Genomic DNA, 21,552 nt, shown 5'->3' on the forward strand with positions numbered 1-21,552 from the left:
ATGCAAATGTTATTTTCTGAAATGTTAATTTTTTAAATATGTTTGTGGTGTGTGTATGTGTATGCCAGAGTTAACATTGACTCTTCAGATTTTCTGATTGCCAAATTCCAAGGAAGTTTATCAAAGCTGAAATCTTTTTTCTTTTCTTTCTGTGTTGATCCCCTAAGTTAACTAGTGCCCTAACTCCATGCTTTGAGTTATCCATCACTGAACCAGTCTCAAAAAGGGAATATTTTGTCCCCATGTCTGAAGGGATTCCAGCTTCAGGATTAGCTAGATCCAGGTCCTTGTCACATGTTATCTGAAACCAGCACGACTCTGCTTCTCTCTTTGACTTCATTCTTGGAGACTCTTATACTCCTACGACTATCTCCTGTGATTATCAGCCCCACGTGAAAGAATGGGCTCATTTCCTGGTCACGACAGAAAAGCCCTTATTTAACTGACTCTGATTGGGTCACAGGCCCATCCCTGAACCAATCTCTGTACTGGTTGGTGATGGGGATGTTGGTGGTTGGAGAGAAGATGCGATGTTCTGACTCCTCTCTGGATCCTAGAGTGAAGCCAACTTCTTCTGGACCACATGATTGAAGCTGGGGGATACATGATTTCCCAGGGAAGATTAAGGTGTTATGATTAGAAGGAAGATAGATGCTGAGTGGGGTAACAATCAATACCTACTGCTGGTAGGATGATGGACGATGCCCTCAGAGAGGTATGAAGCAAGGACTATGGGAGGTCAGAGGAGGGAGATGTCATTTGCAGTTAAGGGGATCAAGGAAGGCTTCATGGAGGAGGATGCATCTGGGTTGGGCCTTGAAGGATGACCAGAGTTTGAGTGTTGGATCTGGGGGGATGGGGAGGAAAGGGCATTCTGGGCAGAGAGAACAATGTGAGCAAAATCCTGGAGGCAAGCATAGAGAGGAGCAAGAACTGAAACTGAATGAGGGAAAGGCTTTGAATGCCAAACTAAGTGGCGTGGATTGAATTTGGGAGGCATTCGTGGATGGTTCTGGGGCCAAGGATGGAGTCATTAGATCCTGGAAGCAGATACTATCAGCCACAGGGGCCTGGACCCTCTACTCCACTTCCTGCCCCTTCCCCCGGGCTGCCCTGAGGGCCCACAGATCCCTCTTTAGTTCAGTTCAGACAGGGCTGGAGTTTTCCAATAGAAATGCCTACTGAGAAATAAGGGAAAGTGAAAGCGCAAAGTGTGATTAAGGAGTTTCGCTTTCTCCTGCCAAAGTACAGAAAGGCTGAGTACCCCGACTTCCCCTCTGCTCTGGGCTTAACCTCCCCTCTCCCACCCTGCAGGCTGTGCCCCAGGCTGGGGGCGGGGCGGGCAAGGTCTGTGCAGACCCACAGGCTCTCCAGCGTGCATTTCCTGCCGTTACCCCTGTCTTGCTCAGAATAGTACTTGTTCTGTAGCTGCCCTGGCTCAGGGCAAGGTGGGGGGGCACCCTCAATCCTCACCCCCTAAATTCCTTCCCAACCCTGGAGTTTCACTGTCCTCATGTGTCACCCTCATTGTGTCACTGGTGGTGACTGCCCAAGATGACTGCCAAGAATCAGAGGAAAATGAAGCAGTGGAAATGAAGGCTGAGTGTGCAGTGGTTCTCAGTCCCTCAAGGTTAGGGTCATGGACCAGTCAAAAGTGGTCTTTGGAGTTCCTTCAACCTGTGTTTGAATTCCACCGCTATCCCTAAGGAGAAGTTGTGTAACCCTCCCTGAGCCTCTATTTCCTCTTCTGCAAAATGGAACAAATAAGCTCCACCTCATAGGATTGGTGGGAAGATTAAATAGGATCCTGTATGTCAGGTACAGGCAGAGGGTACACAGGGTCTGCAATAGATGGTGGCAATGGTGATGATAAAAATGACAAAGGAAATGAAAGAACCAGGAAAGAAGGAAGGAAATGACCAGCAGAGTCCTGTCCCTTGGAGTGCTCTGAGCTTAGCCTGTGCGGGAGGCCTTGTCTCTGGCTGGGCAGGTGCAGGAGAAGGGAAGCCAGGAAAGGGGCAGCTTCACCCCTAGACCACGCTCCTGGGCTTTGAGCTCTCCTAGCCCTAGGGGTCAAGGATCCCCAACATGAACACATCATCAGGTCATCCTTCCTGCAGCACCTCAAATTAAGGGAAGCATGGGCCCTGGGTCATGCCAGAGGGCCCTGGAAAGTCAGACTGTACCGGTAGTGCCCCAGGTGGGCCCTCTCTGAGCCTCAGTTTCCTCCATTGGTTAAGGGGTCCTGGTCAGACTATTTGGGGGCCTGAGGCTGCCTGAGGAGCAAGCATTTAACAGGGTTTTTACAAATCTCAGGATGGCTGGAATAGGCCTGAAGGCTCAAGCTGGGGGTTACCAAGCTTTATTGATCCCCTCACAGCAAAATAATTTGAAGATGTAGCCCTAACGTGTATGTGTGTATATATATATATATATTTTTTTTTTTTTTTTGAGAATAGAAAAGTTTATTAGGTTACGCTGCCATGGACAACAGCAGGCCACACAGACAAGAAGTGCCTGTGTGAGACCCAAAATATATTTATTTATTTATTTATTTATGTCAGGAACATATACTATTGCACTAATATAGTATGTCCACTATAAAATACATATAAGATGAAACATTTAAAGTGATATCAATGGGAAATAAACAAATTATGGCCCATCGATATAAGGAACTACTATAAGAATGAGGCCTATAAGTCAAAAATAAGAAGATAACTAAATTTAAAAATCAACAAAAGATTTGAATGGCCATTTTATCAAAGAAGAGATATGAAAAATATATGAATGGCTAATAAACACATGAGAAAGCTCAATTTTATTTGCCGTTAGGGAAGTGCAAATTAAACCATACAAGATAACCCTTCACACCTTCTAGCATGGCCTTCTTCAATAAAACAAATAATACCAAGTGTTGTTGAGGATGTGGGGAAATTGGAACCTTTATGCATTACTGGTGGGAATGTAAAATGGTGTGGCACTTCGGGAAGACAGCTTAGCAGTTTTTTAAAAAAGATCAACATAAACTTACCACACAACTCAGCAATTCTCCTAGGTATCAACCCAAGGGAAATAAAGACGTATGCCCACACAAAGATGTACGTGAACGTTTGTAGCAGCATTATTTATAATAGAAAAACCTGGAAACATGTGGTCCACCTGTAACTTATATAATATTATGCATCAACTGTATCTCAATTTTTTTTAAAAAGTAAAAAAAAAAAAAGAAAAAGAAAAGGTGTGCAGATATATACTTTCATACATATTTCTATTTATTTTATACACTGACGTGTATATATGCATTTGCCTGTATACGCATAGACTCTGGAAGGACACACAAAAACTGGAGACATTAGGTGTTTTGGCTGGAGTTGGACAGGTGTGAGAGAGTGACTTTTGTACCTTTACATTTTTCTTCTTTTTTTTTTTTAATTGTGGCAAAATACAAATAACAAAATTTACCATTTTAACCGTTTTTAAGTGTACAGTTCTATGGCACTAAGTATATTCTGTGTTGTGCAACCATCACCACCATCCATCTCCAGAACTCTTTTCATCTTGCGAAACTGAAACCCTGCACCAGTTAATCAATAACTCCCCCGGCCCCTGGCAACCACCTTTCTACTTTCTATCTCTGTGAATTTGGCCACTCTAGGTACCTTATATAAGTGCAATCGTACAAAATTGGCCTTTTGTCTTTGGCTTCTATCCATTGGCATAATATTCTCAAAGTACATCCATGATGTAGAATGTGTCAGAATATCCTTCCTAGTCTGAATAATATTCCATTGTCTGTGTATCCTACATTTTATTTCTCCACTCATCTGTCCTTGGATGTCTTGGCTTCCATCTTTTGAGACTGTGAATAATGTTGTTATGAATATGAGTGTACAAATATCTCTTGGACATGCTTGTATCTTTAACTTTTTAAGCATATGAATTATAGTGCTTATTTGAAGGAAGAAAAAAGTTAAAATAAAAAAGGATGAACTACAAGTAAATAGAAATGGAAGTTGTACTAGTTCTGCCCACATCCCCTGGGACCCCTGCGCAGTCCTTGGGCCTTCACAGAGGCGTTTGCCTGGAGAAGGGAGTTGGGGGGCGCAGAGCAGGGTACGAGGGGGCGCGTCCTCCCAGCCCCCTGCAGGGCTGCAGCCAGACGCTGGGGGTCTGGCAGGGGCCCACGGGGAGGGTGGTGCTTAGTCACCGGCGAACGCTGGACCCAGCCTTGCTCTCGCCTGCCCGCCGCCCACCCTCTGCCAGGCGATTGGCGGGGCCACATTCCGGCGCGCCGCCTGCTGCGGCGGCGGTGACTCACGACCCAGGCAGCCCGGGAACGCCCGGCCCAGTCCTGGCGCCCCCCCCCCCGCCCCCCCCGCCCCCCGAGGCCACTGGTTTTCCTATATGGAAACTCCTTAGCCGCCTGTGCTCCGACCAGCCCCCTCTCCTCCCTGGTCCCCAGCAGGCGGGGGAAGGAGGGCAGGGAAGCCTGGGGACAGGCTCCCTCTCTGTGCAGCGACCCATGGGCCTCGGAGAGAATGGATCCACGCTCCCTTATCCCCAGTTACCGAATCCAATAGTCTGAAAACCAAAAGCACAGGATGGCAAAACCTGACTGAACTGACATGCGCCTAAGTTACAGTCTTTATCCTGGTGAGTGTAGATGCTCCTACGCTTGGCTGGAGAAATGCACCTGTCTGATTACAGGATGCTGTCCCAGGTTCCCCTGGAGGTGTTATATAATGTGCAATTCATGCGCTGAATTTCCTTTCTAAGATCTGAAAAATTCTGAATTCCAAAACCTATCTTGTCCCCAGGATTTTAGATACGAGACTGTGGACCTGTACTATGGCCCATTTTACTGAGCAGGTTGAAGGCTCAGGGTGGTCAGTAACAGCTGGGCACCGTCTAATGGGTCTAAGCCTGAGCTGGTCTCGCAGATGCTGCCTCGGCCAAGATTCTGCTACCCTCTCTGTCCCAGCCCCTCTCCTGTCCCTCCTGTGGGAAACTTCTTGTCCACCCAGCCAAAAATGATTGTCCTTCTTGGCAAATGACCTTTCCCTGCTGGGTGCCAGAGCCCAGTCCAGTGCCCACCATTTATGGGCACTAGTTGGGAAATAAGAGAATACAGAGACTAAGCAGGCTGACCCGGGGCTCCAGCTACTCAGGACCTAACTTTGGTTTTGGCCACTTCCAGCTGTGTGACCTCAGGCAGGTTACTTATCCCTTCTGTGCCTGTTTCCTCATCCATAAAAAGACATAATAATAATTCCCCTCCCATAGGGCTGGTGTGAGGACTGCAGAGTGGCCTGGCATAGGCTGCCAGAAAAAATGCAAGACAACCATATTGCATGGGACATACTTAAGCTAAAAAATTATTCACCGTTTATCTGAAATTCAAATGTAACTGGGTGTCTTTTTTAGGAGCTCTTTTATTAGCTGTATTTTTCTGAGATATAATTAGCAAATATTTCCCTCAGTTTGTCTTTTGTCTTTGCTGATGGTGATTTTTGGTCATAAGTCATTCATATAGATATCTTTTACCTTTATTTTTATTTATTTTTTAAACTGCAGTATAGTTGATGTACAACATTATATAAGTTACAGTGTACAACATAGTGATTCACAGTGTTTAAAGGTTATACTCCATTTATAGTTATCATAAAATGTCGGCTATGTTCCCTGTGTTGTACAATATATCCTTGTAGTTTATTTATTTTATACATTTGTACCTCAATCCTCTACCCCTATCTCGCACCTCCCCTTTCCCTCTGCACACAGGTAACCACTAGTTTGTTCTCTACATCTGTGAGTCTGTTTTCTTTGTGTTATACTCACTAGTTTGTTGTATTTTTTAGATTCCACATATAAATGATATCATACAGTATTTGTCTTTCTGTCTGACTTATTTCACTTAGCATAATATTCTCCAAGTCCACCCATGTTGTTGCAAATGGAAAAATTTCATTCTTTTTTATGGCTGAGGAGTATTCCTGTGTGTGTGCGTGCGTGTGTGTGACATCTTTGTTATCCATTCATCTGTTGATGGACACAAGTTGCTTCCATATCTTGGCAATTGTAAATAATAATACTCCTATGAACACTGGTGTATTGCAGTGCATTCTTTTCAAATTAGTGGAGTTTTCTGAATATAAAAAGAAATCCAAATTAAAATTGGTGGGCCATATGCTAGTTTTCTAAGAAACCTCCAAACTCTTTTCCACAGAGGCTGCATCAATTTACAATCCCACCAACAGTGTACGAGGAATCCCTTTTCTCCACATCCTCACCAATATTTGTTATTTGTGTTCTTTTTGATGATAGACATTTTGACAGGTGTGAGGTGGGTGTCCTGTATTTTCATTTGGTAAATCTGGCAACTTTAGCCTGGCACAGAGTTAGTCTCCAGTATATGTTAGCTGGTATATTAATAATAAATGTTGAATGACATGGAAGGCTTTTTATCATAGTATTTGTCTGTGCCCAATCTTCCCTACTACATTAAAAGTGCTTCAAAAGTATTAATTCATTCAGTCAGTCAATCAGTCACCTACTTATTTATTGGGCACCTACTATATGCAAGTCACAGTTCCAAGGTTTGAGGCATAAGCAGTGAACCAGACCTGGTCCCTGCCCTCTTAGAGCTTCCAGTCTGGCAAGGAAGATGAGTTTTAAACACCAGTTACCCAAAATGAACCATTGTGACAAGCCCTGAGAAGTCCTAGCCTCAGGGACAGTCTGTGATGGGGGCTTAAACCAGTCAGAGATGGGTGCCCAAGCCTCACACTTTTCCATCTCCTCCCTCATACTCCTGTCCTCAGTGTCCTGATGGAGAAGGGGCTAGGCAAGGATGCTCCTAATCCCAGGGCAAGGAGGGCTGATGTGTCCAGTGGTGCCCCTGCAGCGGGACTGGCACACCCCAAACCTTCCACTCTCCCCCATCTTCCCAGTGAATGGAGCAAGTTGAGAGGTGGCAGGTCTAGCTGAGCACTCAGTCTGAGATTGAGGTGGATCTGGGCTGAATCCAGGTCCTCATCTTTAGAAACATCTCCTTCTTGTGTGTTTGTCCAGTCATCAGGCCCTGGCTGAACAGGCTTGGGATGAACGACGTCTCTCGAGCTTGGACAATCAGCTGGTGATGTCAGCAGAGGCGAACCACTTAAAGATCAACTGACTTGACATTTGATGGATAAGGAAACTGAGTGCTCAAGAGGGAAGTGACTTTTGAAGGTCACACAGATATTTCCTGGTTGAGCTGCCACCAAAACACAGGCTGACTCCCAGCCAGGCCTGAACCCACCCCTTGCCCCAACTCCCCACCCTCCACCTTAGTGTCAAAGGAGAAGGGCCCTGTGAATTTATTGCCCTTCCTCCAACTGGGAATCCCCACAGGGGTCACCTGGATGCCCACAGCCCCCCTTCTCTCACATCCCTCAGGCAAGTTTCAGTGTGTTTCAGGCCCCAGGCCTTTGCCTGCAACGCCAAGCAGAGGAGCCACTGAAAGTCAACCTCAAACAACAAATGAGAAAGTTGGCCTTGAAAAAGTTTCACTTCCCAAATTTCATAGTGATTGGCTACAATCTGGGCAGCAGGATCTGACATCCTTAATGCTCCCCCACCAGCTCCTTGCAAAAACCCTGAGGAGTGTGGCCCGTGACCCTTCCAGGTTCACTAAGTGCAAGAACCCCCTCTCACTTCTCCCCAGTGCTATGTATTGATTCAGGCCCCCTGCCCTGGAGAAGGGGCTCCTTGAGACCCCAGAACCATCCATCCAGCCCAGCAGTCCCCAGTCCTCTGGGCTGTGATGTCTGCGGGTGGTCAGGACAGAGTTTTCACCTTCTTAGTGTCCCTCCTCTATGTCTCTTCCATGTACTTGTCTACTGCCTTAGGGAAGACCTCTCTCTCTCTTTCTTGGCAGCCTGGCGTCGTATGAGGTCCAGTGTAGACTCTGCCCCCAGACATCCCAAGTTCACCTTCTGATGCCACCACTCCTAGCTGTACGTGGCAGTTCTAAAACACGCCTGCAAGTTCTCTGACACTCTGCCCATCAAGAAGTGGGACTAAGTCTTCTCCCCCTGGAGCTGAATCAAACTTACAGAGTCTGGTGACAATAGGGTATGGCAGAAGTGATGTGATGTGACTTCCAAGGCTAGGTCTTAAGGACAATTCAGTTTCCTTCAAGTTCTCCAGGGATGCTCACCTTTGGAGCCCTGCACTGCCATGTAAACAGTGCAAGGCTGCTATGTTGTGAGGAAGCAAGAAACACCTATAGGTGTCTGTCTGGCCAGCAGTCCCAGCCAAGATCTGTGTTGACAGCCAGCAACAAGTGCAGACAGTAAGGGAAGCTGCATTTAGAGATAAATGGATGAACCAGAGGTGCCTGCCAGGGATGCTGGGAGCTTGTTAATTAGGTCCCACTAACAGGTGGAACCTTGACTAGACCCAGATCTGATTGGCAATTAAGAAACTCAACGTTAAGGGTCTCCAGAGATTAATGGGCTCAAGGGGGCAGACTCTCCACTCCCCGCACCCCCCCCCCCCCCGGGCTCACAATAAGAGATACTGGCTCCGGATGCTGCTCCCAGCTCCTAAGCTACACCCTCACCCCTGGGGCTCTAGTCCAGGCAGAGTGCTCTCATGGTCAGCTGGTTGGAAAGGATCAGTGGTCTGGGCTTTTAAACTGCACCCTTGCTCTAATTTGTTTCCAGTATTTCTTTATTACTTAGCTTTCTCTCCATGAAGGCAAGAGTTTATCTGTGTTGTATTCTGCCGCATCTCCTGCACTTAAAACAGTGCCTAGCGCATGGCAGGTGCTCAATAAAAGTCCACATTACGTATGTACGTATGCGTTACGTACGTACATGGTACGTACACACGTTCACGTTACGTAAGTACCATACATAAATGAGCGGATGGAAGGCCGGACGGGGTGCAGACTAGGTTCTGCTCCCTCTGCTGTGAAATGGGTGCCGTGACGGGCCTACCCACCGGGGTGCTGGTGACAGCGTGAAAGGATGGACTAGTGCTCCTGCCCAGCGTGTCACTACCGCTCCAGGGAGGATTGCTGGGACTGTTACCATTATCGGTTGTCACCAGGACACTGGTTGAATTCCCTCTGACCAGAAAGACCAGTTCAGGTTTCCTGAGGCCCCTTGGCCCGGGCTCCATGAAGACTCCCAACCTGTGAGTATATTTGGGCTTCTGACCCTCCAAGCAGATGAGGCACCCCCTGGGGGCTCCCATAGCCTGGTTTGTACCCTAATCCCAACTCTGACAAACTGATCAGTTGTTGGTCTGTGAAATCCCAGGGTTTGGGGACCAGGCCCCACACTTCACCCCAGGTCTTGCTCTACTCCTGCCCAGCGATGGGGAGTGTATGATTAAGGGACAGAGTTGCTCAGAGCTTCCTTCCTCCCAGATGGCCCGACACCCTCCCATTCCTCAGACTCTGACCTGAAATACCACAGCCTCCCTCCATCGCACCGAGGGGATTACTGCTCTGTAACAGCCAAGATGATGGCTCACAGGTCAGTTTCTTCTCATTTCTCTCCCAGAGCCAGAGTTCCATGTGCGCCTGTCAAGATGAAGGCAGTGGTAGTGTTAAACAGGGCCCAGCTACACCTTCAGATAAGGTAGGGTGGCCTCTGAGAGGCACCTGCTTTCTCCACAGCAAACACAGCTGGGTGGGGGGCCTGGTGGCTAATCTGGTGTCCCAGGCTCCCAGTTGTGGATAAAGAACAGTTTTAGGCAGGGTCTCTATGGGCCTAGGGAGATTACCCACAAAGGAGCAGAGGGTGGGGAGGGGGCCTGCACTCCTTGTGTTCCTGAGCTGCTTCTTTTTTTAAAAAATTAATTAATTAATTATTTTGCAAAGGGAGATAATTAGGTTTACTTATTTATTTTTTGATGGAGGTACTGGGGATTGAACCCAAGACCTTGTGCATGCTAGGCATGCACTCTACCACTGAGCTTCTTGGACCTGGGTCTGCCCAGTCCCAGATGGGGTGGGGGGGGACTGGACACAGGCCGCAGGGAAGGGACTCCTCCCCCCAGAGTGAGGGAACAGGGAAGGGGTTGAGGGAGAGCAGTGCTGCTGGCCTGGGGAGACCAGTGATAGAAGCCTCAGTTCTGGCAGTTTTGGGGGTTCGAGGCAGTTCTAGAAAAGAATGGATAATTGTGCTAAAAGCTAGTTAACTCCTCCCCCTCCTTGGGACCCTTCCTCCCTCCACAGTGCCCTCTGCTGCCACGACCCCCGGCCTCCAACTTCTCCTTCCCCACCCATCCTGCCGGGCTGGCCCCTTCTTCTACTCCATCTAATTGAGAAGTCAGCCAAGTGTGGCCTCGAGTTGGCCCACCTCCCCGTCCAGGCCTCTCTCTCAGCTCTTTTGCAGCCCTTCCTGGGGGCCTTGGGGTTTTCAGGGTGTCCTCTCAACTCCTGACCAGCATGGAGACTTCCCAGCAGTTCTTTCAAAAGGAGACACCTCAGGGCCCAGAGGTGGAGGAGGGGGTGTCCACCTTATTCCCTACGCAGTTTCCAAACCATTCCTGCTTCTTCCTCCTCCAATCCCTGGCTCCTCAGAACACACGCCAACCAGCTATACCATCCAGGCCTCTGCCAGTGCTGGCATCCACCACCTCCCAGTCACCCTCAACGTTCTGGGGGACTTATTGCCGGTCATCCACCTTGACCTCGTCCCACATCCACACAGATGCTCCACAGCACCTGACGTCCTCACCTCCAGACATCACTTTCCCCACTCCACCCAGCTTTCCACTCCCAGGGTCACTCCCTAGACCTTGTCCTCATTGCTGTCAGTACCATCCTCAAAGTTTCCACCCCAACCACACCGCTTATCTATCCAGACTGCTTTCTCTCAGGCAGGCTGTACCTAACACCCTCTACCCAGTGACTCTCCCACTTTCTCACTGGCCATCACCCCTGCCCTTTTCCCTTGTCTCTCTGCCTTGGAGCCCATGGTCCACCATTTTGATTATTCTACTGCAACAACCCCAACGCCTATTCCCTGCTTCCTCTGTCATCCTCGCCTTGCAGAGCCTCCCTGTGGCTGAAGCCTACTCTCTACTTTCTCCCCACCTGCACCAGAGAAGCAGGAACTTGCTGAGACAGTCCCACAGCCAGGCTGCCTGGGTGCACCTCCTCAGATGGGCACTGGCCTGGCCTGGAGACAGTTTAGTTTTCCTGGTGTGAAGATGGACAGGGCTGAACAGGGGTGAGGGGTGGGACGAAGAAGGGATGTGCAGGAAGAACGAAATTTCTTGCTGGAGCAATAGGGTGTGCTATGGGGCCATTTTCTGAGAGGGAAAAATGGGGAGAAACAGGTTTGGAAGAAAAACTAAGGCTTCCCGAAGCTGGTTCTGCTGTTTACCTCCCACACAGATCGTAAGTCTTTGCTGGTCTCTCCTCTCCGCCACCTCCAGCTTAGCCCAGTCAGTGGTCTTGTTAAAACATCAATCAGAATACATCAGCTCACTTCCTTAAAACCTTTCAGTGGACTCATATCTCACTGTAGAATTACTGCAGTGTCTCCAAACCTTTTATAACCTGGCTGCTGGCTTCCTCTTCTACCTCATCCCCTCCACTCCCCAGTTTACCCTAGTCGAATATTCTAGTTCTCCAGCTATGCAGAATGCCTTCCTCCTGCTCCTCCAGTGCCCTGGTCACTGTCCCATCCCAGCACCTTGCCACTTGATATGCACATGACCTGCCACACTCTTTCCATGGCTGGTGACTTCTTAGATGTCACCTTCGTGGAGAGCCTTCTTTACCATGCATCCAGTGCAGCCCCGCCATTCGCTCCTGGTCACTCTTGGTCACATTGCCCTATTTGCCATGTCTTTCACAGAATTAATCATAGTCTAAGATTACTATTATTACTGGCTTGTTTATGGGTTTATTTCCCCTGCACCAGGATGAGGGGGGCCTTGTTTGTCTTGCTCGAGTTACATTCCTGGCACCTGGCACATCCTAAGTACTCAATATTTACTTGTTAGATGAGTGATTAAATAAATGGATGGATGGAGATACCCCTTTCTTTAGGGTTGCTGTGAGAATGAGCTGTGATATTGGGTGAGAAATCGCTCTGGAAACTGGCTCATGCTGCACATGGTAGGTGTTTTGTGCCAGCAGCACACCTGGCACGTAGTAGTTGCTCCATAAGTGCTGATGAATGAACTCATGCAACATGAGGCACTGTAAACTCAGCGCAGATAAAGTGCCAGGGGGCAGCAGGACCTCATCAGAGGAAGGAGATGGGGGAGGGGGCTAGCTCTGGCTGCCCTGCCTGTCTCTTCTGTCTCATCCCTTGCCAATCACAGAGAGCACCTGTCCCACCCCAGCTACATCTCATTCTCTTCACACGTCCTGCCATTTCTCACCTCCAGCCCTTTGTTCACGAAGTATCTCCCTCCTAGAATGCCTTCAGAACGGCCAACTTCCACTCAACTCTCAAATCTTAGCTCAACTCTTACCCAGTTCCTTCACAGATGTACATTGAACACCTGCTCTATGCCTGTCAATGTCCCTGACTTTCAGGCATTGGAAAAACAGCTGAGGACAAAGCATGAGGTCCTGCCCTCGTGGAGCTTACATTCTAGTGGGTGGGACGGAGAGTAAACTGATCAGCAATCAAAACATTAACCTCCTCCAGGAAGCCTTCCCTTTCGCTAGTCTCCCTTCCCCAAATCTGGTGCCTCTTCTCTGGCCCTTGCCCCTACTGCACTCACCACCCTGTTCTGTGAATTTCTGTCTGTATCTGTCTCCATTTAGGAGATAGAGTGGCTGGGAGTCCTGTCTTTTCCATCTCTTCTCCCAACGGGGCTGGTGCTTGGTGATAACTGTACTTTTGAGTTATATTTCAGAGGCTGGAAAGATGGGGCACAATGTTCTGGGCTGAGGGGCTGGCAGAGGCAGGGACAGTGTCAGTGACCGCATGCTTTAGGAGGGCAGGGGCACAGGCTGATGGGATGAAGTGGTATGACAATTGTCACCAGATCTTGGAGGGCTGCGCAGGCTTCACATGGGGTTCTCTAGCCCTTGTCTTACTAAGGGAATATGTCTTGATTTACAAAACCACCAAGGGAGCCATGGCCTTGGTCACATATGAAGTCACATCTGAATGTGTTGCCCCACTCTCCTCCCTCTATCCTGCCCAATAACTTGTAAAAGTTGAAAATAAAGTGCACTGTCTCAGTCAGCAAGTGCCTGGCTTAGGGAACCTGTTAGGCTACCAAAAGGTTAAGTAGAAGTTGGAGGCACTCTCATGGGTGACCTATCCATATAGGGTGGTAAAGGGAACTGGGATGACTTGGGGACATCCCTAACCTTTGAGGCTGACGTCATGGTGATAACCACTCACCCACAACGCATCTCGTGGTGCCAGTTCTCCACAGAGGTGGATGAGGTCCCTAACACAGGGTTGTGTGTCTGCTGTTCTTATGTGCATGCAAAGGGAACCAGACCCCCCACCCCTCGCCCAGGAAACTGCAGAGAAATTAGAATCATTTGAAGAGTTCTTCATTCTTTAAGTCAGCAAGTACATATTGAGGGTCTCCTCCTATAAGCAAGTGCCATCCACTAAAGGAATAACAAACCATATATATAAGTGCACCTTGGAGATATTACAGATTTGGTTCCAGACCACTGCAGTAAAGCGGATATTGCAATAAAATGAGTCACACACAATTTTTGTCTTCCCAGTGCATATAAAAGTTATGTTTACAATACTGTAGTCTATTAAATGTGCAATAGCATTATGTCCAAAAAAACAACGTACATACCTTAATTTAAAAATACTTTAGCTGGAAACAGCTAAATGTCCTTCAGTTGGTAAAGAAGAGACAGGTTGTAGTGTACTCATACAGTGATTTATGATAGGGCAATAAGAGGGAATGAACTACTACGAAAACAACAGTGTAAATGCATCTGAAAAGTGTTAACATTGCATGAGTGAGACAAGAACAGACGCAGAGACTACTGGTGTGTGATTCCAGGCACATGGATTCTAGGAAAGGCAAAACGGTGACAGAGAGCAGATTTGCTGTTGCCTGGGGAAGGGGCTGGTCTTAAGCCAGGGAAAAATTTGGGAGGTGATGAAAATATGCTCTATCTTGATGGTGTTAGTGTCTACATGATTGTATACATTTCTGAAAACATTGAATTTCATACTTAAAATGAGTGAATTTTATTGCATGCAAACTATACAACAATGTAACAGATTATAAAAGGAAGAACATATACTCCTTGTAGGAAACAGAAGTATATATTTCCTTCTTGCAAATGAAAATAACCTGATAAAACATTTCTAACAATTTGATGCATAGTCTTTCAGTTAGTTTTCTATTCATATATACTGAATATATTGTTTTATAAACTTTTTCATATGATTAAACATTGTCAGCATTTTTCTATGTCAATAAATGCATTCTATACTGTCAAAAAATAAATAAAAATACAAATACTTAATTGTTTAAAAATACCATCATCTGAGCCTTGAGTTGTAATCTTTTTGCAATAGTAACATTAAAGATCACCATAAAATATGATAATAATGAAAACATTTGGAATATTGCGAGAATTACCAAAATGTGACATAGACATGAAATGAGCAAATTTATTAGAAAAATGGCACCAGTAGGCTTGCTTGATGCAGGGTTGCCACAAACCGTCAATTAAAAAAAAAATGCAGGTGTGCCTATAAATTGCATGTGCTCATGGGTGGGATGGTGCAGAGGAGGCAGAGCTAGCCTCCTGTGGGGCATAGCATCACACAGGAGGTGCTTGAGCTGAGCACTGAGGGGTGTGCACGTGATCTCCAGGTAGAAGGGCACTCCAGAGGGACAGCCGGCATAGATGCTTGAGGGGTGCAAAAAGGTATGAAACAGCAGGACTTGTTCAGGGAGCATCAGGCAGCTGGGTGTGGCTCCATTTATCAAGGCTGCCTTGTGTGCCCAGCCCTGGGCCACATTGTTCCGCTGATCAAGCCCCTCTCCCTCTAAGGTGATTCATAGATGAAGAAGCTGATGCTCAGAGAGGCTAGGTAACTAGTCCGAAGTCCCACAGCCAGCATCAGAGCTCAGGTTCAAATTCATGTTTGCTGCATTCCCAAATCTGTGTTCCTAACCACTATGCTGATCTGCCCTATGACATGATGCAGGACTGAAGGAACTGGGGGTGCTAGGGATGGCCATCTGAACTTGATTCTGAAGAGCAGAGTTCCCCGAACACCTGCCATTTGTACTCTGTCGTCAAGAGTCATTCTATGTCGTCAAACTTTCATTTTCATAATGCTTGTCTTTCAGTGTTTCACTTTTTAAAAAATTTAAGTAATTTTTTTCTTGACATATAACACATATGAAGAAGCACACAAATGAATTAACTTTCACTCGTCTGAAAAAAAGCAATTTTTCCCCCAGGTCAATGATGATGATCTGAGCCCTCAGCAGCTGGCCTGGTGCTACCTCCCAGACAGCCTCACAGGTAACCACTCTCTGAGTTGTAAAGCATAGATTAGTTTTGTTTGCTTTTGAACTTCATATAAATGGAACCACAAAGATTGTTCTTTTTATGTATCTGGCTCAGCATATGTACAGTTTAATTTATCCATTCTCACTTTTACACAGTATTGCATTATGTGAATATACTAGAATGCATTTATCCATTCTACTGCTGACACAGATTGTTTTCTGGCTATTATGAGTAGGGTTGCTATGAACATTCTACTGCATGACTCTTGGTGAGCACTTGTACTCATATCTGTTGGGATTACACCCAAGAGTTGAATTCCTAGGTCAGAGGGTAGTATGGGAATGCCCAGTTTCCATGGATATGGCCAGTTTCCCAAAGTAGTTGTTATGAATTACATCCTCGCTCCCAGTGAGTCAGAGTTCCAGTTACTCCACAGCCTTGCCAACATTTGATACTGAAAGTCTTTTTCATTTTAGTCCTGGTGGGTGTACAGGGATATCAAGTTGTGGTTTTAATTCACATTTTTCTGATAACTGATGTAGTTGAGCACTTTTCATCTGTTTATTGGTCACTTACATATCCTCTTTTTATGTGTTTAAGTCTTTTTGCTCATTTTTCTATTTGATTTTTTAATGTCTATTGATTTTTCTTATTGACAAGTAAGAGTTCTTTATATACTCTGGATGTTAGTCCTTTGATGGATATATGATTTGCAGTATCTTTTCCCAAATAAGTTTATTTCATGGACCATTATTACCATAATCAAACCAATAACTTATGTCATAGCTAGTAAGTAACTGTAAAATAAGTAAAATAAAAGTAAGCCAATGTTATTAGTCTAGCTGAATATCTTGTGGCTCGTAGCCTGGACTAGATCCTGTTAAGAGATTAGCAAGTGAAAAAGAGTTGTTAAAGACATTCTAGCACCACATGGAGACTTTCTTCTTGATATTTTTAAAAGGCTGGGAAGAATTAGAAAAGAAATAGCATTCTCATTTTGCAGCTCCATGTTAATGATCACCCCAGTGTACCCTTTTTTCCTTGAAACTCCTATAGTTATGCCACCCACTGTGTCAGGTCTGCACTTTGGGAAATGCAATGAGGTCTTTAACTAAGGGGTGGATATAATGAAATTGATGTTTTAGAAAAATCATTTAGATGACAATGTGAATACAAGCAAAAATAGAGATGAGGAACCCAAGTTAGGAGAAGTTAAAGTCCAGGTGGTAAATGTCAAGGGTCTAAACCAGGGGCAAGCCAGGGACTGGGGTGGGTGTGGGGATTGGAAAGGTAAGAGGTAGAATCTGTACTGACTGATGTGTTAAGAGAGTAATAAGAGATGTCTGGGGTGAGACTGTGGGATTTCTAAGTGGGAGGAGGGAGGTAGCGAACGTGGTGAAATCAATCTGGGATGTGCTGAATTTGAACTGTTTGCAGGACCTCACAGGGAGAGTCTCCCATTCATTTATTCATTCATTCATTTCACAAATATTCACTGAGCATGTATGGGTACCAGGGGTACCACAGTCCATCAGACAGAGAAGATTTCTGCTCTATAGAGCTTAACATTTGTGGGAAAGATAGATAGTGGGAAAGACAGATGAGGACAAGCAAGGTATGCATGGGGCTCGGGGCTCCAGGCTGTGGGATAGATTGGGGGCCTGTTAGAGTAAATGCAGCAGTGATAGCTGTCAGCTTTACTGAGGGGCTGAGTGAACCATGCAGAGAGGAGAGTGGAGTGCCAGCATTTAGAGGCGGCAGGGTAAGAAACACCCTCAAAGTAAACCACGGAGGAGTAATCAGAGGGGAAGGAAAGTGGAAGTGGGTCACAGGAAGGGGGTTTCAAAGATCTGTCAACTGATGCAATCATTCATTGATTCAGTCAAGCTTTACCTGGTGTCTTCTGAATGCCAGGCTCTGGGGTATCTGAGATGAGTGTGAAGTCTCTTGGGTAGGCGGGTGTGTAAACTACAGATTATTGGGGAAGGCTGCATGAGAAAGATTCTATTATGGAAGTACGAATGATGTATGTCATGGGAGCACAGAGGATGGGAACGCTTTTTGAACCTACTATGTGCTTCCTGGAGGAGTGGGCATGGAGCTAGAGAATTGGGGCAAGGACACTGACAGAGAAGGACCAGCTTGAGCAAGGATGAGGAGATGGAAAGCTGTTTGGAGAGTTCTGGCAGCTGGCGTTCACAAATGCAAGAGGGGTGGAACAAGCCAGAGGACAGGAGCCTAGGATGGGCTTAAGGTCATGCCAAGAGAGTGGGCTGAATTCAGAAGGTGATGGAGCCAGTGCAGGTTTTGAGGAGAGTGCCTGCCACTGTTCCACCAAGCCTCCTGGGAACGCTGCTTCTCTCCTGGCCCCCAGTGGTTAGTAAGCAAGTGCCCACTCTGCATGCTTCACAATCACTGGCCCCACACAGCCCAGAGCGCTCTGGATGAGCCCTGGGAGAAGGGGTGGGCTGGTGCGGAAGGCATCTTGCAGGAAGGCATGATGGGTGGGTATAGAATATGGGGTGCTCACTCCGAGGTCTTGGGAGCACTCTCTTGGGAGAGCAGGTGAACTGAGGGCACCTGTCAGGGATGAAGAAGGGTGGATGGGCCGGAGGTGCCAAGGCCCAGTGGGGTGGCCTGAGCTTAGAGTCACCCCCTGAGGGGGAACATTGGGCTGATTAAGGGCCAGACCCCTCTCACTCTGCACCTCCTCCTGGTCCAGGCTTACATTGCCACCTCCCCCACAACACATCATCAGCCTCATCCTCCAGCCTTGGAACTCAGGGCTGCACTAAACTTGGGGGCTGGGGCTGGAGGGGGACAAGACTCTAGGATTCTCTTGGCCCATGACTACGGCAGCCCAGTGCGACTTCAAACCCTCCCTTGTATTCAAGGCTGGGAATCGCCCTTTGGGAAAAAGACCTCTGGTGCCCCCTACTGCCAGCTCTGTTTCAGCAATCCCAATCCCTGCTCTGCAGCTGACTCTTGACCCAAGTGGCGCGAACACATCTAGGGCCAGTTTCAGTGGCAGGAGGTGATGCCCGCCACCAGGATGGAGGTCTGGCTTGTGATATTTATACCTGGGCTCCAGCAGCTTCCTAACTGGTCTCCCTCCCTCCCTCCTCCACCCATAGTGGAGAGAATCTCTTTAAAAGCGTATCTGTGAAATACTGCTCAGCAATAACAAGTAATGAACTATTGATACTTGCAACGACTTGAATGGATTTTAAGGGCATTATTCTGAGTGCAATCTTAAGCCAATCTTAAAAGGTTACATACTTTATGATTCCATTATATAACATTCTCAAATGACACAATTATAGAGATGTAGAACAGACAAGGTTGCCAGACATTAAGGGGAGGGGAGGGAAGGTGTAGCTATGAAAGGGCAGAAGGGATTTCTTTTAAGGTGACGGAAAAATTCTGTATCTTGATTGTGGTGGTGGTTAAATGAATCCATACATGTGATGAAATGTCATGGAATTATACACTAAGACATACCAAAAGATAAGTGCATGCCCCAAATGGTGAAACTGAGTGAGGTCTGTATTCTAGTTAATTGTATAATGTCAATCACTTTCCTGGTTTTCATAACACATTACAGTTATGGAAGCTGTCACCACTGGGGGAAGCTAGGTGATGGGTATACGGGACCTCTTTGTACTGTTTATGCAACACCCTGTTCTTTCAAAATGAAAATTATGAAAAGAAAAAAAATTCCTCGCCATATCAGCTACCTGTTCATCTCTACCTTATGGCACCTGCTTGGCCAAAGAGGATGAAGTCTAGGAAACTCCTTTAATAAACCAAGCCCTCCTCTGAAGCTGGCAGCGGAAGACAAGTATCCCCTCTTAGAGGGCACAGGGGGCTGGACCTCACAGCCCCAGTTATACCTGGCTGGGACTCGCTTGTTAATCCCAGTGGTCCCCTCCTATACTGGCCTGAGGGGGGCGCTCTTCTACATCTGATACGCTGGTCCCCAAGGGGACAAAGTACCCTTCCCTTAGCACTGCTGGGGCTTAGTCTCTCTCTCTCTTTCTCTCTCTCTCTCTCTTTTTTTTTTTTTAAATGTTTTTGTCTTTTCTTAAAAATGTTTTTCCAGAAAAAGACTTGCAGACATAGTAAATAATCTTATAGTTACCAGGGGAAAGGGGGTGGGAAGGGATAAATCTGGGAGTTTGAGTTTTGCAAATGTTAGCCACTATATATTTAAAAAAATTTATTTTGTATAGCACAGGGAATTATATTCAATATCTTGTAATAACATTTAATGAAAAAGAATATGAAAATGAATATATGTATGTATATGCATGACTGGGACATTGTGCTGTACACTAGAAATCGACACATTGTAACTGACTGTACTTAAATAAAAAAAAAATTAGAGATACTTGAAAAAAATATTTTCTCTTGAGGTGGGGGTATAGCTCAGTGGTAGAGCACATGCTTGGCGTGCATGAGGTCCTGGGTTCAATTGCCAGTGCCATTGTGAAGGGGGAAAATTTTTTTTAAAAAGGCTTTCTCTTTAAAAAATTTTTTAACAATGACATAAATTTTGTAATCAGGAAATAAGTTATATTTTTAACTTAAAAACATTTTAAGACACATCAAGCTTCCTATCTAGACAAAGTCATGTATGAAAATCAAAGCTTAGCACTTTTCTATGTCACTGTAAATGGGATTATTTCAGTGTTCCTCTATATGATGTTAGAATGCTAATTAACCACTGAAATGCAAGTTTTTCGCCAGCTAAATATTTAGTCCTATTTCAGTAAGACATCTCATTTAGACAAAATTTCACAAAAATATAGCCCTAGGAGTGGTGTAGCTATCTATTGACAGAAGCTACTTAAATGTGTAACACATAATAAACCTCTATGAAAATGTTTTTGTAGGTCTGCTGGTATCGTCCTGGGTATCACAAATACATTCATGGGGCTCAGTCTTCAAAAAAGGCAGCTTTGCAGGGAAGGTGAGTAATAGCTTAGTGGTAGAGCAGCTACTTAGCATGCATGAGGTCCTGGGTTCAATCCCCAGCACCTCCATTAAACACAACCCCCCCCCCCCCCAAAAAAAAACCAGGAGAAAAAGCAGCGTTGGAGCTCTGGGGCTTTGGGAAACAAAAAAGCCACAGCCCATTGTGCTGTGCTGCCCACAGGCTCCTCCTTCAGGGCTCCTCCAGGATGCCTCTGCATCTGGCTCCCACTGGCCCCAACCCATAGTCTGTCTTGCCCCAGGACCCAGGACTCTCCTCAGGCCTGAGGAATGAAGACTAGCTGGTTCTGAGCCATGCATGTTGCACACATCTCATCTTATAACCTTAAGAAGTCTCTAGGGTAAGTGTGGAAGTCCTAACTGGCCAGATGAGCACACGGAGGTGCACAGCTTGGCCAAGATCACTTGATGGGAAATGGCAGAGCTGGGGCTTGAACTCTAGGTATCTACCTTTTTATGTCCTGGCTCATCAACAAGTATCTATTGAATACCTGTCATGTGCCAGGCACTGTGCTAGGTGCCAGACATACAAAGGTGAGCAACAAGAGTCTTCACCCTCCTGGGGCTGACAGTATCATGGGGAGGGGGTAGATAGCAATAAATAATCACTGTATATGATTGTAAAACGACAAGCTGAGAAAAGAGAAACACGTGGGCCTCTGATGGTTTGTAACAAAGAAAGCTGACCTAGCAGGGCATTCAGAGGAGCTGCCTGAGGAATGCTAAAAGATGACTGAGCAAAGGGAGAAGAGAATTGCAGGGAGGCACAGCACACACAGAGGTCCTGGGGCAGGAGGGAGCATGAACCATTTGGGAAATGGATAGGAGGTCAGTATAGCGGCAGGGCAGAAACCAGGAGAGCAGGTAAGGTACCAGGCCCAGCAAGGGTTTACTGAGTGTTTACTCTGGCCAGACTCTGTTCTTGAAGGTATTATCTCACGTAATCCTCGCAACTGCCATATGAGGTTGGTACTGCCATCACCATCCTCATTTTCCAGATGAAGAAGCTGGGACACAGAAGGGTGAGTCAGTTACCCAGAATCCCATCAGGGGCACTGTGGGTGTGAATC

This window comes from Camelus ferus, chromosome 16 (assembly GCF_009834535.1).
Source record: "Camelus ferus isolate YT-003-E chromosome 16, BCGSAC_Cfer_1.0, whole genome shotgun sequence".
NCBI lineage: Eukaryota > Metazoa > Chordata > Mammalia > Artiodactyla > Camelidae > Camelus > Camelus ferus.